The sequence below is a fragment of the Lepidothrix coronata genome, unplaced genomic scaffold, assembly GCF_001604755.1.
Source record: "Lepidothrix coronata isolate B3197 unplaced genomic scaffold, Lepidothrix_coronata-1.0 Scaffold19, whole genome shotgun sequence".
Classification (NCBI taxonomy): domain Eukaryota; kingdom Metazoa; phylum Chordata; class Aves; order Passeriformes; family Pipridae; genus Lepidothrix; species Lepidothrix coronata.
Window position 1 is genome coordinate 1,595,832 of NW_016690199.1, and position 14,511 is coordinate 1,610,342.

General features: G+C 45.9%; 2 long non-coding RNA genes across 2 annotated transcripts in view; both read left to right on the top strand.

Annotated features, from left to right (window-relative positions):
• Positions 1-4,123, top strand: part of LOC108493708 — an 8,947-nt gene extending 4,824 nt beyond the window's left edge. Inside the window, exon 3 of the long non-coding RNA XR_001873566.1 lies at positions 4,036-4,123. This is a non-coding gene — a long non-coding RNA (uncharacterized LOC108493708). The remainder of the gene's footprint in view (positions 1-4,035) is intronic.
• Positions 4,124-7,280: 3,157 nt separating this feature from the next.
• LOC108493707 lies at positions 7,281-12,171 on the top strand. Its single transcript, XR_001873565.1, has 3 exons — positions 7,281-7,376; positions 9,039-10,921; positions 11,059-12,171. It is a non-coding gene; the product is annotated as an uncharacterized LOC108493707 (long non-coding RNA).
• Positions 12,172-14,511: the final 2,340 nt, after the last annotated feature.

Consider the following 14,511-nt stretch of genomic DNA (forward strand, 5'->3'; position numbering starts at 1 on the left):
TGGGAAATGAACTCTTCTGCTTCCATTGTCTTATGCTTCTTGAGCACTGACTTTTGCTTTATGGGCACACGGTGGGGATGAAAATAAGCCACTGTTAGTAAATAAGTAAAAAAGGAGCACTGCTGCTTAGTCACCTTGAGTGGAGATCAGCGATTTCCTGAGTCTTGGCAGTGAGTTCAGATGTCTGTGTGGGTGGTAACGCTAATGGGAAAGAGTTAATGGGACTGGGAGATGTTTGATCAAGGTTGCCTTCCAGCTCCAGGGAGCTGTGACATGAGCTGGCACACGTAAGGTGACAGCAGCTTTACCACCTCCGTATTGATGTTAGGCAGAGCACAGTGCTGTTGTCCATAAGTCCTAAGGTGGGTGCTGGTGTGCCTTGTCTGGGTGTCTGAAAAGAGAAAATAAATGTGTGTGTACAGCAAGTCTGTAATACTAATACTGCTCTGGCCAAAGAGGCAATGCTGAGAATCGGTTTTCAGCCTCTAGATCTGGCGCTGGGGACTGGAAGGGAACACTACCAGGCAGCCAAATGCAGATGTGATTGCCTGTTCAATGCACATCGCTGTTTCCACATAGTCCACTTAACTGAGCAAACACAGCTCGGTGCTGGCAGGGATCGCTGTTTGTCCTCTTCCAGCAGCTGCAGCTTTGCTTTGTCTGTGAGTAGCTTTGCCAAGTTTCAATTTAGGGTCCCAATAAAGCTTTAACAAAGCTCCAAACTGCGAAGGCAAACAAAAGAGAGAAAAGAAAAGATAATGAAATGTAATGAGGAAAATACTGTTGTATGACTGCAATAACTTGGGATACTGGGAACTGCTCACAAAGACAGTTTGCTTTAACAGAAGCTACCACAGTGGAAACCACAGTGGAAATCACTTCAGAAAAGCAGTCCTGCTTTCCAGGGTTTCCATGAGCATCTACAGTGTGTTGATGAGAGGATTCAGCATCCCTCTTGCCATTCTTGCCAAGTCAGGCAGGTAGCCTTGCAGGGTCTGCAAGCTTTCTGCAGCAGCTGAAAGGGATACTGTGAGACACAAGACCTTTTATTTGGGGAGAAGCTTTGTTGTCTATTTAATACACTCCCAGAGCAGAAAACATGAGTCAAGTATTTACCTTGAGGTTTAGGCTGAGCACTGCAGCAATCCTGAACAATAGGGAGTTCTCTGTTGGAGCTAGGTTTTAATGAACAAGCCTAAACTGAGGAATGCTTTAGCTCTCTCTGTAACCAAACTCATTGTTTAAGGTCTTGATTAAATTTTTTCTTTGTCAAAAGACAGGGTGTGTTTTGTAAATTTTGTTTGCAGCCATAGAAATCCCTTCATTTTAAGTGAAAGTCAGTGAAAAGTAAGCATTCTTTTCTACATATTCCCTGAGAATATGCCTTGCTTTATTACATGTTTTATAATTCAAGCCTGGAAAAGCAGATTTTTTATGTGTTTATGCTCAAAACTAGTTTGTGGGCCCAGGCAGCCCTGCCTTTACTGCCTTGCTGTCCTTCTCCTGGGGAAGCCCCTGCCTCCATGGTTCCTGTAGGAAAGTTAGCTCTTGAAGGAATTTAACATTTACAGTCTAAAGGCTTTGTCCTGATGTGCAATAGCATTTTCCAAACAGGATGCTTATGGGTAGACCTCATGCACTTTGAGTTGAGAAAGCAAAATAAACCTTAAATGCACAGCTCTCTCCTGGTTTTTCATCCTGTCCTTGCTGGCTCTAGTAGTAGCAGATTTTCCTGGTGGCCTCTCTCACCTTGGTCTCGCAGTCGTTTCTAAGCCATGGGAGGCTTATCATTCCCTTCCATATCTTTCTTCTTATCAATCAGAACTATAAAACTGGCTATTGACTTTTCAGGTTTCTAGGGAAACACCTCCTCCTTTAACTTCTCTTCTAATCCAACTTCTTGGCAAATTGTCCTTTAAAAGCACAGAGAGGCATGGGCTACAGGCATAAAAATTCTGATTTCTCAGGCTTTCACAGCTGTTGTCAGACATGATTGCAGGGGAGCAATATCCAGCATGTGCCTCTGTTCAGTGTTTATGTAAGCATTGAACATTAATCTCTGTAGTACAAAATGGGTAAAACAGATAGTTAAGCTCAACAGTGAGATAGATCCCTTCCTTCTGCTGTTTTAACCCTTTGGTTTTAAGGCTGGAATGGGAAGATTTGATTCCGTGATGCTTAAAGCAGAGTGAAAAACAGCAGGGCTGGCCTCAGTGCCGGGTAGCAGCTCTGCCCCAGAAACTCGGGATCACACAAGTCATCGATACAGACTTTCAAAATGTTCATTAGTGGTGCCTTTCCAACCGTTACCAACAGCGGTGGTAATTCCTCCTTGGAAAAATCCCTCCCCAATCCTCGCTCGCTGCCTGCTGCCCGAGTAACGCGCTTCCCCACTAGATGTCAGCGTTGCTTCTGCGAATCACCGGGCGTTGATGAAAAGCCTTTAATGAAGGTCCCTCATTTTTCCAGGCCTTTATCAGGCTGGTGGGAGACACCCCCCCACCCCCGCCAGCTGGCACTGGACCAAACGCTTTTTGGAGGAGATTTGCACCAAAATTTGCTTTTGGCTTCATTAGGAGGATCTGTCCTGCCGATGGGAACCCACCTTCTAACCCAGCGCCAGGCGCTGCCCTCCAAACACCCACTGAGATGTTTGGAGATGTTTAATTGCATTTACTCCGTTGGAAATAAGGCTATTTATAATGAAATATGACCCACAGCAGTTTAACGTGGTTTAACGTGGCTGTGAATTCACTGGAGGTTGTGGTCCAATCTCCCCACACGGTGCTCTGTCGGGTCGGAGGGTCCAGCAGCCAGAACTGGCACGAGGCTTCATCAAGAGCATGATCTGCAGGGGCAGAAAGAGTATTTCTTATTTCCAGTTTGTTCAGCTACTTGGCTAAGGACAGCTCAAGAAATTAATTGACAACAGAAAAAGCAGGAAAACTTGTTTTCTTCCTTTTACCTAAGAAAGGAAGACAGCTGAGGATGAGAGCTAGCACTTCTGACATCTTGAAATTCAGAAAAAATCCTTCTAATCCAGTTACAGAAAATACTTGTTTATTTAATGAATCAGTTAACTCTAATTTTTTTTAAAAAAGAAACCTCCATCCAGTTTGACCTAAGTGAAAAATAATAAATTTTAAAAAAAGCATAATTCACCATTTCTAATAGTTTTATTAAGATATAATTAGGAATCTGAATAAATGCATATACAGACTCACCTGAATAAGTGAAAGCCACAGGTGCCCTCCTGGTTAGTCACATCTAATTAATTCCAACAGTCACTAAACTTAATCTTTCTTTAAAAACTGTGGAGAACCATAGTAAAATGGAATTTAAAATACCAGGTGGGTTTTTTTAAATTAAGAGTTCCTGATTGTTGAACTTTGTCATTGTTAAAATTTATCATTTCAATCCGTCCCTGGAATGTACAGTGAATCACCTCTTCTAAATACAAAGCACAGGAGGCGATTACCCTTCTGCAGCTGCATCTCCAGATTCAGCTTTTTCATTACATTATAATTAAAATGGATCTTTAAAGTTGTCACGAAAATAAAGGATTAGTGGCACTGAAAATGAAAGTGTAACAGAAGGAACTAAACATAAGCTATGAGCAACTTCAGCTCTGGCCTCTTACCCGATTCCCATTTCATTTTTGGACTTGTCTGAAGTGAATAAAGAGCACAGAGCCAAATTACACAGTGAACTTTGTTATTAAAACAGCATGGAGTAATACTTTGAACTTCAGAGAGATTTACATTCTGTTTTGGTCCATGGTGGCAGTGGAATAACAGCATCTCTGTGTCATGCAGGGCCTTCTTGGGGGCCTATCTGGCACTTGGAAATGAGCCATTTGATTGCTGCAGCAAGCACGTGCTCTCCCACACCCAGCTTACCTTTCCTTGCACTAGCAAGAGTTGAGTTTTGTCCTAAAAGTTGTGTTCTTTTATAGAAATGCAGTCTGCTCATGCACATCTGCCTGCAGTTTGTTTTGCATTGCCGGAGTGACCTTGACCTGGCTCTTTGTTGCAGGTTGGTGAAACATCTGGAGCCCTGTGCTGCATCTTGCTGCAGAAAGGTGTGCTGGGACAGTTCACTGAACATCTGCCTGGGAGCAGCCATTTCTGCCTTCTGCTGGCACTGCAGCTCTTGCTGTGCTCTGACTCTGCTGCAAGGTCACGCTGGGGGGGTGGCTCTGGGGTACAGCTCTGTGCATCAAACCCACAGCACATCCACCTCCTCTGATCCCTGGCTTCGGCACTACCTCGCACAGCATGCCAGGGTGCTCAGCCAGCCCAGCCTGAAGCTATTTTTATTTCTTGCAATGAGCTGCTTCAGGTCCCTGAAGAGTGAGGTGGCTGCGTGGTCAGTGAGTACCAGTGCCAGTGCCGCAGTCCTGCCCAGCCACAGGTGCCATGGGGAGGGCACAGGGACAGACCATGCCCCTCAGGGGCTGGGGGCAGGTGCACAGGCTCAGCCACATCACGAAACCACACATTTAAGACTACTCCCCTTGCATTGCATCTAGTGGTGACACGTCTGTGGGACAAATTTGTTCAGTAAGCTGACCTGATCGGCCAGAAGCATCCCAGAAAGCACCTCTATAAGGGAGTAGAATAGAATAGAATCTTTCAGTTGGAAGGGACCCACAACAAACATCTCATCCAACTGCCTGACCACTTCAGGGCTGACCAAAAGTTACAGCATATTATTAAAGACATTGTCCAAATGCCTCTTAAACACTGAAAGGCTTGGGGCATCAACCACCCCTCTAGGAAGTCTATTCCAGTGTTTGACCACACTTGCTGTTAAAGGCTTCCTAGTTTTCTGTTGGATCTGATAGTTGAGCTGACTCATTCTAGTAACCTTTCATCATTAAACCTGGTGCAGGACAGAAGGAGAGGGCACAGCTGGGGCAGCTCAGGATGGGATCACCCTACTGTGACTGCTCCACTTAGATCAGCTCAGACAAAATGCTGGCTCATGCTCACCCACATGGGCAGAGCTGCCAGAAGCTGCAGGCTGTGCCCTTCCTGCTCTCCCTTTCTCTGATCCATCAACCATGGCTCCCTGCACTGGCTCCAGCTAGACAACTGAAAACCAACTGCATGACTTTTTCCAGACTGTTCTGCAGCTGCACCAGCTCATTTAAGCTGGGATTTATGGCTCCCACAAGTGCCAGTACGATAGGAAGGAGATGTGAAGGCCACCTGGCTAGAGGTGGCGGGGAAGGACAAAAATGCCTTCTGGACCAGCATCACCCTCCACCTAAGCCAGGACTTTGTCGCTCTTCACACCCATGTTTTCCCCCTTTTTGGCCTTGTCCTCTTCTGCATGAATGTCTGCTCTACTGGGGACTCTTGCTCCAGTCTTCCTCCAGATGCTCACTGAGACAATTTTTCTCTCTGCCTGAAAAAAACTGAGGAGGCTCAAGCACCACTTTGGCCAACTTAGGCTTGAACAGGTCCAATCTCCGCCTGCCTTCATCAGGAACAAATTCTGCCCAGGTACCCATAATGACTCCATTACCTCTGACACCTCCAGGGCTCTGCACAGGCTCTCCTTATCCTTTTTTCTGCTGGTGGCAGCGATATGTCCCTTTGCCACAGGAGAGTCCTGGATTTTATGCACTGCAAACCCTAATAATAACAACTACTGGAAGAACTGCAACCACCACAAAATTCCTGCTGTGTCTGCAAGGTGTACTCATTTGACCTTGCTTTTTTCAAGACAAGCAGTGTATGATACATGATAATGTATTGCACTAGCCTATATATCAGTGGATATTCTCCAGAAATTAAAATTTGGGAAAAGCTTTTAGTTTATTTCTGCAGAACAAGGGCCAGGGACTCACTGTAGGGCAACCAGGAGATGTCCAGCAGCTTCCTGTGGTGCTCAAAGCTGGAGGGAACAGCTCAACTCCTCATTGCACCCAAAAATCCTGTCTTGGTAGTATATATGTAAGAGGTCTGGGACTTACACAGGACAAGCCCATGTCAGGAGCCATTTATAAGTGATAATGAGAGGAGTAGCCCTGATCAGCAGAGGGGACAAGGGGTTATCGTTGCCCTCCAAGGCTGAGGAAGCCCAAATCCAGCTTAGGAGCTGTGACTGGCTGCCTCTGAGCCAGGCTTGTCTCCAGGACTGGGGGTGAACTCACTCTGACGGGTCGGCCATGGGGTGTGACATTCCTGGGGTGGGGATGGAAGGTTGCAAAGGTGTGGAGAAATGTGGGGATACTGGGGGTCTTGGGGTCCCACCTGTAGGGCCCTGCAGGGGCTGGAGGGAGGTGACAGCAGCACTGCCTTGGTCCTCATGATTTAAACCCATCTTTGTGCTGGTACAGGCTCTTTCTGTTGTCATTTTCCTTCCCTTTCTTTGGACGTGAGGGTGACTGCTGATGTTTGGGCTAAACGCAAAATAACATGTTTGGTTTTCCCACTGCAAATTGCAAACAAGGTATTGCTCTGTGGTCAGCCCCAGGCAGCGGATGAGCCAGCAAACCTGTGACTGGCACTAATGCTTGGCTGGTGGCTCCCTGCACGGAATGGGATTGTTGGTCCACGTGCTCCTGCAGAGAAGGTCCCCCAGCGCCTGACACCAGGGCCTCGATGGCCAAAAATAGCTGGGCCTGTCACAGGAAGGATGATACCTCTGGAAGGCTGAGGCCACACTTCAAGGGACAGTCCGTCACACGGTCAGAAACACAGCAGTGTCTCATTTCGCATGCATTTCCCTTGGTTTCAGGAACACCGTTTACAAATAAATATCAAATTGTTTGCTCAGGAGAAGAGGACTTGGCTAAAAACCTGCACAAGCATTTGGGAGCTGAAGATCCTCACGGTGGGTTTAAAGGAGAGGATGTGTCCACTAACGCTGCTTTTAAAATAGACCAGTGTGTAAATGACAGAGCAATTTAGGGACTCTGGGCAATGCAGGACAGCAAAAGTCTCTCAAAATATGGGAGCTGTCCCCACACGAATTATAACAGATGACAGTTTACTAAATATATCCCCAATGCCAAACTAAACAGCACTACATACCAAAACAAGAAGTCACTGCAGTTTGCCTTCGTGCCCCGCTTTTCTTTGTGATCTGCAAGAGACTTTCACCAGGAGGACTGAGAGCTGAAGCAGAGGCTGAGCGTGTGAATGTGAGTGTCTGCCAGGGAGGTGGATTCCCATTTTGGCAAACGCTATCAATTGTGCCTTCAAGGGTCAGTGTACTATCTTATTACAGTTCCTACCTATCCCCTGTGACCAAAAAAGTCTCAGTCACTCAGAAAATCTTACACTGAAGGCAACAGCAACTTTACACGGCTAAGGACTGAGTGAATGAGACTTTCAAGCTGGAGACTGGGATAAGTAATAAAGGTAATGAAAAATTAATTGTATCTCCTGCCCTGAAGTACATTTTAAATATCATCTGCTTTTCAGGCTTGTGCATAAATATGCATAATTCTGCATCTTTAATTGAAATATGTATTCAGCTTGGCTGTTTTTCTGCTGACAGCTCAATGGAGTTACACTGTTAATAATCATTACAATTATTTAGTGGTATTCAGATCCTGCTAAGAGGTCTGAACCATGCTATAAGATTATAGAAACCTGGAACGAAAATATATTCCCAGCCCAAGAGCTGAAATCCAATAATAAATTTTATAGTAAAAAATCCCTTTCTAAAAAAAACCCTTTTGTATGAAATATCAACCTAAGGGGGTCAGGAATCCACACCAAACTGAAATTTTTAGAAACCATAAATATGGTTTCCCTCAGTCCTCCTTGAAAATCTCAGCCAACTGAGTCATCAGTGAAGGAATAATCATTTTAGTGGGATTCCTACATAACCCCCTGCTTAGGTCTCACCCCAAGTGAGAGCTCTACATGGAGCAGGGCAGTATCCAGGCAGGCTCATGTTTGCCTCAGCTTTAATCCCCTTGCAGGCAAAATCCCGAACTTGAATGCATGGAAAATTGCTGTTGATAATCTTATTTTGAGGGAAAAAATTATGTACCCCAACCAGCATCTGGCAAGGTAAAGGCTTTTAGATTCTGCCCTGGAAGAAACCTCGTACGCATATGTGCTTCTCTGGCTGGTAAAGTTTCTGGAATTATGTTTTTTTTTCCTTTAAAATTCTGAAGACACAATAGCAGCCTGAATTCTCCTTTTCTGTGTTATGTATCACTGCACAGTGGCAGCAGGGCAGGAGACATTTCATAGGCCATAAAACCAGAATGGGCTTAATCCTCTTCTCACAGTAGATTTACATTTGTGTGACTGTTAGTAAAGTTGGCAGTAAAGATGTTGACAGAGCTGAGGGCTGGCTGGGGCCCAAGGGCACTGATTTTTAAAGGTGGCAATCGGGATTACTAAATCCTGCTTCCAAAGAAGCCTTAGCCCCACTTCCTACCCTCGAGAGCTTTTTTGTTCTCCACTGAATCATGGTTGAAAATGGGCTGTAGCCACCCAAGACATGTCAGGATTGCAGGGGAAGCAGAGGCAAAGCAAAGTGCTGCTGCCTGAGAGCTGCTCAAGGGAGCCCTACCCTGACAAAGGAGGGGTGAGAAGAGTGCCTGGTACGTGCTGACATGATTCCTGCTGTCCTCAGCCCAGGTGTGTCCTAGAACCATCAATACCTACAACACAGAGGTTGCTGGTTTTTCTCTTGGTTTCCTTTTCATTGTTGGAGATGGCAAGGAAGGGAAATGCTGTCAAGAGATTAAAACAGTCACTGCTCAAAGTGAAACTATTGCAGGTCTCGTCTGAGGCTCAGTGAAAGGGCTTCAGGGGTGAGAGGAGGCCAGCAAAAGAAAAATGCATAAGCCCTTGGGTACCTTCTGCTGCCCAGTTTTGCTTTACAAGCACCTGGGCTTACAGGTGGCCTGTTGGAGCTATTTTACAAAGAAGCTGCTTGCCCAGCTGCTGCTATTCCCTTGTAAATCCTGCAGGTTCCTGAATCCAGACCCAGCATTTGACCTCTACAGTGTGTTTCTCCAGCTTCTGCTATGGCCAGCTGAATACAGTGTTTCTTGGCAGGTTCCTCTCACACAACTTCTGAGAAATAGAGCCAAAACTGAGATGCCAAACTGCTGGTGTGATACAGTGTGCTTGGGAGGCACCAGCCAGCCTTGGAGCATGAGGGTCAAGGTGACAGGACCAGTGGGGTCTTGATTGCAGGCTCGTGACCGTGCCCTTACAGCACAAGAGCTGCAGCAGTGACAGTCCAAGGATAAAAGAGGAAATATTTTTTATTAGACTGATTAATACAATTGAAAAAAGTGGATAAACATTTGGGTTTAAGATAAGGGGATTCTGAGCCCAAAACCTTGCCTGAGTTTACTGGTAAGATCAGGTCAAGGTCTTACGGGCCCCCAAAGATCTGTAAGACCTTGACCAGATCTTATCAGGAGCCTAACAGACTCCTAAAACACAGTCTGCTAAGCCCAGCAAGCACATCAGTAATGCAAGGTTTCAAGTGGGATCCAAAAAGGCACTTTAGTACCTGAAGCAGGACTTGGACAGGTCAGAGGTACCTCGGTAAAAACCTGTGATCCAAGAGACCCCACTCAGCTGGTATTGAGGGCTGGGGGTGCTCACCTTTGAATTTTAATTTTCACTGAGGAACTTGAAGTTATGTTTCCTTGTGTAGCAAACCTTCTGACCCTGTAACAGAGAAGCTGGTGCACTTTGGGAGGTGGGAAGATGTAGAGTGGAAACCTTTAGAGCCTGCATTATAAATGGAGCAAAATGAACCCTGCTTGGTTCAGATGGCAGGTGCCTCTCCTCAGGACATTAACCTGGGATGTGCCTCTGCTCTGAAAAAATTGGGAGTTTGCACCAACCTGTGTGTTCAGCATTGGTTACCATGAGACAGCCACCTCCTTGAAACAATGCAATGGTGTAGAGGAAGATGTAAGTGCATGGTGCCAGCTCCTGGATGCTGCTATAAGGTTCAGGTGCTACTTTCTAAGTGTGGAAGTCTTCAGTTTGTCCTGTTTTTAGCCAGGAACCACAATCCACAGGCAAAATCAGGGAGAAAAGAGAACTGAAAAAAAAGCTGAGTGTATCCTCTTTCAGAAGCGTTTTACTAATTATGGACCTATTCCAGGAGATTTCCTACAGATTTGCTGCAACTTCAGTGTTATTAACCTATTTTTCTCCTCTGGAGCTGTGCTCCTCCATCCTTAAATTAGCTTGTGACTTAACAAAGCGTTTAAGCATGTGCAACTTTATCCATGGAAAGGTTTCCACTGACTTCAGCAGAACCACTCGGGTGTTGGAGGCAGCGTTGGTGCCTCAGTGATCTGCTGGAGCCGCCTTACACGCCAGGGACAGTGTCATACATAATACTTAGATTGAATGGGAGGGGAAGAGGGAGCATTTCTAACATGATTACAGTCAGATTTCCTTTTATGTTCTGCAGAGGAAAATAGTATGCAAATACTCCACGTGCCTACACGGATTCAAAATTCCTTTCCTCTTTTTTTTGATCTCCCTAATTCTGACAAACAAGTTGCCCACGGTTTCTGAAGAGAAACTCTCCCCGAGGCGTTGGGCCACGGGCATTTTTTGAGGGGCACAGTGGATCTAGGCAGACCCCTGTTTGCCTGCTTCTGGCTACACTTTCCCACTCCAGCACTCTTCCTCCAGTTGCACCTCAGTGGAGATGAGGTGAATTGTGTCTGGGAACTAAGCCAGGATAAAAATAACTGAGGTGGGGAGGGTGCTATTTTTTTAAGCAGTTTCCTGGTCTGTTTGTCAACACAACGGCACAAAGAGCTGCACCAGCACAGCAGAGGAAGAATAACCTGACTGGTCCATCAAAGTGCTGCCACCAAAAAGGGTGTCTGCAAAATGCAGCTGTATCTCCTCGGCATTGCTGCACCAGCAGAGTGGAAAGTCCTTTGGGAAGTCCATAGGTGAGTTTCTACTCTCACTCCTTCCTCCCCTTTCCCAATTCTTGTCTCTCCTGCAAGGGATGGGGTGAGCAGAGAGCAGCTGGGCACAGAGACTGGTGTTTCTGGCATGGTGCTGATTCTTTGTTTTCTTGCTGTAGTGTCCTGCCCAGCTCCAGCTTGTGCTGTGCATTCCTGTCTCTGTGCTGGATCCTGCTGCCCCCTCTGCCGTGCTGACATACCTCTTTGTGTGCCCACATCTCAATCAAAGCCTGGGAGCAATCCAGATTGAGCCAAAGTATTCTTCTTCTGGGCTAACCTTCATCTGGTTCCCAGCTCCAGCTCCAGCACACACACCGTGCCAGCCTGGCACAGGGGATTGCACACAAGGGAAAGAGGAGGGTCACCAGGCCAAACTTGTTTGGTCAGATTACAGAGCAGACATAACTTGGAGTATCCAAACAAAATTAGTTTATACAGCCCTCACTACCCATCAGAGTTAACACTTTATCCAGCTTGGGTATTACCAAACAAGTTATGTTTCTTTAAAAAGGAGCCTGTGCAGCAGTGAGGTAAAATGTTAGGACTTAACAAAAGAGGAGATTTAATCCATGAAATACTTCATCATTCATGGCTGGGCTTCGTGAACAAAGATTTGGGAAGGGCTCTACCCACGTTTGTTGCGAATCCATGAAAGAGATAGCAGCTAACAAGCAAGCTCTAAGCTCTAAGCTTTCTAACACATGTCCATGTGTTAGAAAAAAAGAACAACCAAAAAAAACCCCACCAAATTAAAGTTTAGGGCTCTCAGACCTGGGGGAGGAAGTATGGCTTGGGATATACCATCGATAATGAACACGAAAGAATGCAGAATTTATGGCCAACCAGGACATTTGGCAGGACTCCCAAGACAAGGAAGAAACTAATAAAACCAACTCAGTAATTGTGCTGAAATCAGCTCCAAGTGGGTAAAAGGTAATTTTGGTAGGGGGATCCATGACCACTGACTCAAGAAACCCCCCTGACCCAAAAGAAGAGAGAAACTGAGCATGTGGACTAATGAGCATGTGGACTAATTAGCATGCGGGCTAATTATGACGAGAAGCAAGAGAATCATTAACCAATAGAAGACTAATTAATAAGAGAGCTATGTAACTTGTAACCAATGAACACTAATTCCTTTGTTTACCAAAATGTTTTAATAGTCAAAAGTTTTGATAACTGATGTACATATTTTGTGGAGTGATCCTCCTGTACCTCAGCGTTGAATAAAGTAATGCCAACTTCCTAATCTAACAAACTGATTAGAGAGTTTATTTCCTGCTTTTTGCTGACAGGGGGGTAAGAGTTGGGACATTTGATGTCCCTCCAGTGCTGGAATCTAGACATGCAAACTCTGAATTATAGAAGGGATGTCCCACCATGAAGCTCATTCTGTTCATACATGTGGGACCTATGAGTGCCAGATCACAGAATCATGGAATCACTAAGGTTGGAAAAGAAGACCTGTGCGACCATGGAGTCCAACTGTTCAACCAGCATCACCACATTCACCACTAAACCATGTCCACAAGTGCCACATCCACATGCCTTTTGATCACTTCCAGAGATGGTGATTCCACCACATCCCTAGGCAGTCTGTTCCAATGCCTGACAACCCTTTCAGTGAAGAAATTTTCCCCAATATCCAATCTAAACCTCCCCTGGCACAACTAAAGGCCATTTCCTCTTGTCCTGTCGCTGGTTGCCTGGGAGCAGAGACCGACCTCCCCTGGGCTACAACCTCCTTTCAGGGAGTTGTAGAGAGCAAGAAGGTTCCTCCAAGCCTTCTCTTCCCCAGGCTAAACACCCCCAGCTCCCTCAGCTGCTCCTCATCAGACATGTATTGCAGCCATTTCCCCAGCTCCGTTGCCCTTCTCTGGACACGCTCCAGCATCTCAATGTCTTTCTTGTATTGAGGGGCCAAAACTGAACAGAGCATTCAAAGTGTGGCCTCACCAGTGCTCAGTACAGGGGGATGGTCACTGCTCTGGTCCTGCTGGCCACACTATTCCTGATACAAGCCAGGATGCCATCGACCTCCTTGGTAACCTGGGCACACTCTGGCTCATGTACAGCAGCTGTCAACCAGCACCCCCGGGTCCTTTCCTACCAGGCAGCTTCCCAGCCACTCTTCCCCAAGCCAGCATTGCATGAGATACCTGGATGCCTTGTACAAAAGACATCCAGCTCTCTGAGGGCTTCTCGTCCCCACTGCAGTTACCTACACCGCTGCCAGCTGTAGCCTGCAGTGCTGCCCTGCAGGTCTTTTCCCCAGTGCCCCATGGATCCCTCCATCATTTTGGACACCCAAAGGCAGCAGGAGAGAGCCGTGCTCACATAGCTTCCATCTCTTCACCTTCCACAAAGGCTGATCCATGGCAACCACTTGCCCACCTCGCTGGCAGCACCTTTATACCTGTCAAAGCAGGTACAGTCTGAGCACAGGGCATTAGCAGTTCCTGGCTGGAAGACTGTGCAGAAAAAGAGATGAAAGCTTATTTTCAGAGTATCAGTCTGTACTAAGTAATCAACAGCCTGAAGATTTGTATACAAAGGAGGCATGTATGACTTCATTCTACCTTTGTGTCTTGGATTTTTTACGGTATTACTATTTAATTGCTTGCACTAAGCCTGTCCAACAATACCATTTAGCGTTAGTAACACTTAGTGTTGTGTCTTCAAAGTGCTTTACAAGCTAATTATGAAATGTGTAATTTAAGTGAAAAGAAGCACCTTGGGCTGGGACCTGTGCTGTGTTTGACACAGCCTGGCAGGTGCCCGCAGTGCTGTGCACACTGGGATGAGGAGCCATGTGATTCATGGCAGGGTAAAATCAGTGAGAAGAACATGGAGAGAATAATGTGGGATGGTGTTCTCTGAGGTACAAAAGATCAAGGCTCGATGACTTCTGCTGAATTTGCTGGGATGTGGAAAAGCCTCAAGTGATCAAGAGGGAGTTGAAATAATTCTTCAAGTAGCAGATTGTGGTTTTGATATTGCATCTTCTTCTCTCCTTGCTTTAACGCAAGACTGAAAACTGACAGTCAAAAGTCATAAATCGGTCAGAAATGCTTGTTCCGTTTTGAGGATATGCATTACAGTAGCCATAGCACAGGAATTAGGAAACTACAGCACAGCCCCAAGGCAGCCCTTTGCCTTCAGCTGTGTCCATGGAGTACCAAACAACTGTGTGACTATACAAACACTAATTATTCCTCAATAAAACAAGTAAAAAAAGTACACAAAGAGCATTCGCGGGTTGATTTGTTGCCAGGATGGCATGAATTGGAGCAGGTGTTTGCCAAGGCAGGGCAGCCAAGTTGCAACCAGCTTTGACTGATGCTTCTGCAAGTCTCAGGCTGTGTTCCAGGCTCCAGCTGAAATGACACTCTAAAAGATGTAGGGTTCACTTTTGCCCGGAAAAGAAAAAATTTCCTTACAGACAATCAGGGCTCCAAATCTGCAGGGTTTCTCGACACACCTGTTGGTATAAAGAAAAGCTTGAGTAAGTAGGTACATTTAGATTTTTTAGCCTTCAAATATAGGACTTCACTTCCTTCCCTGTTTTAAGT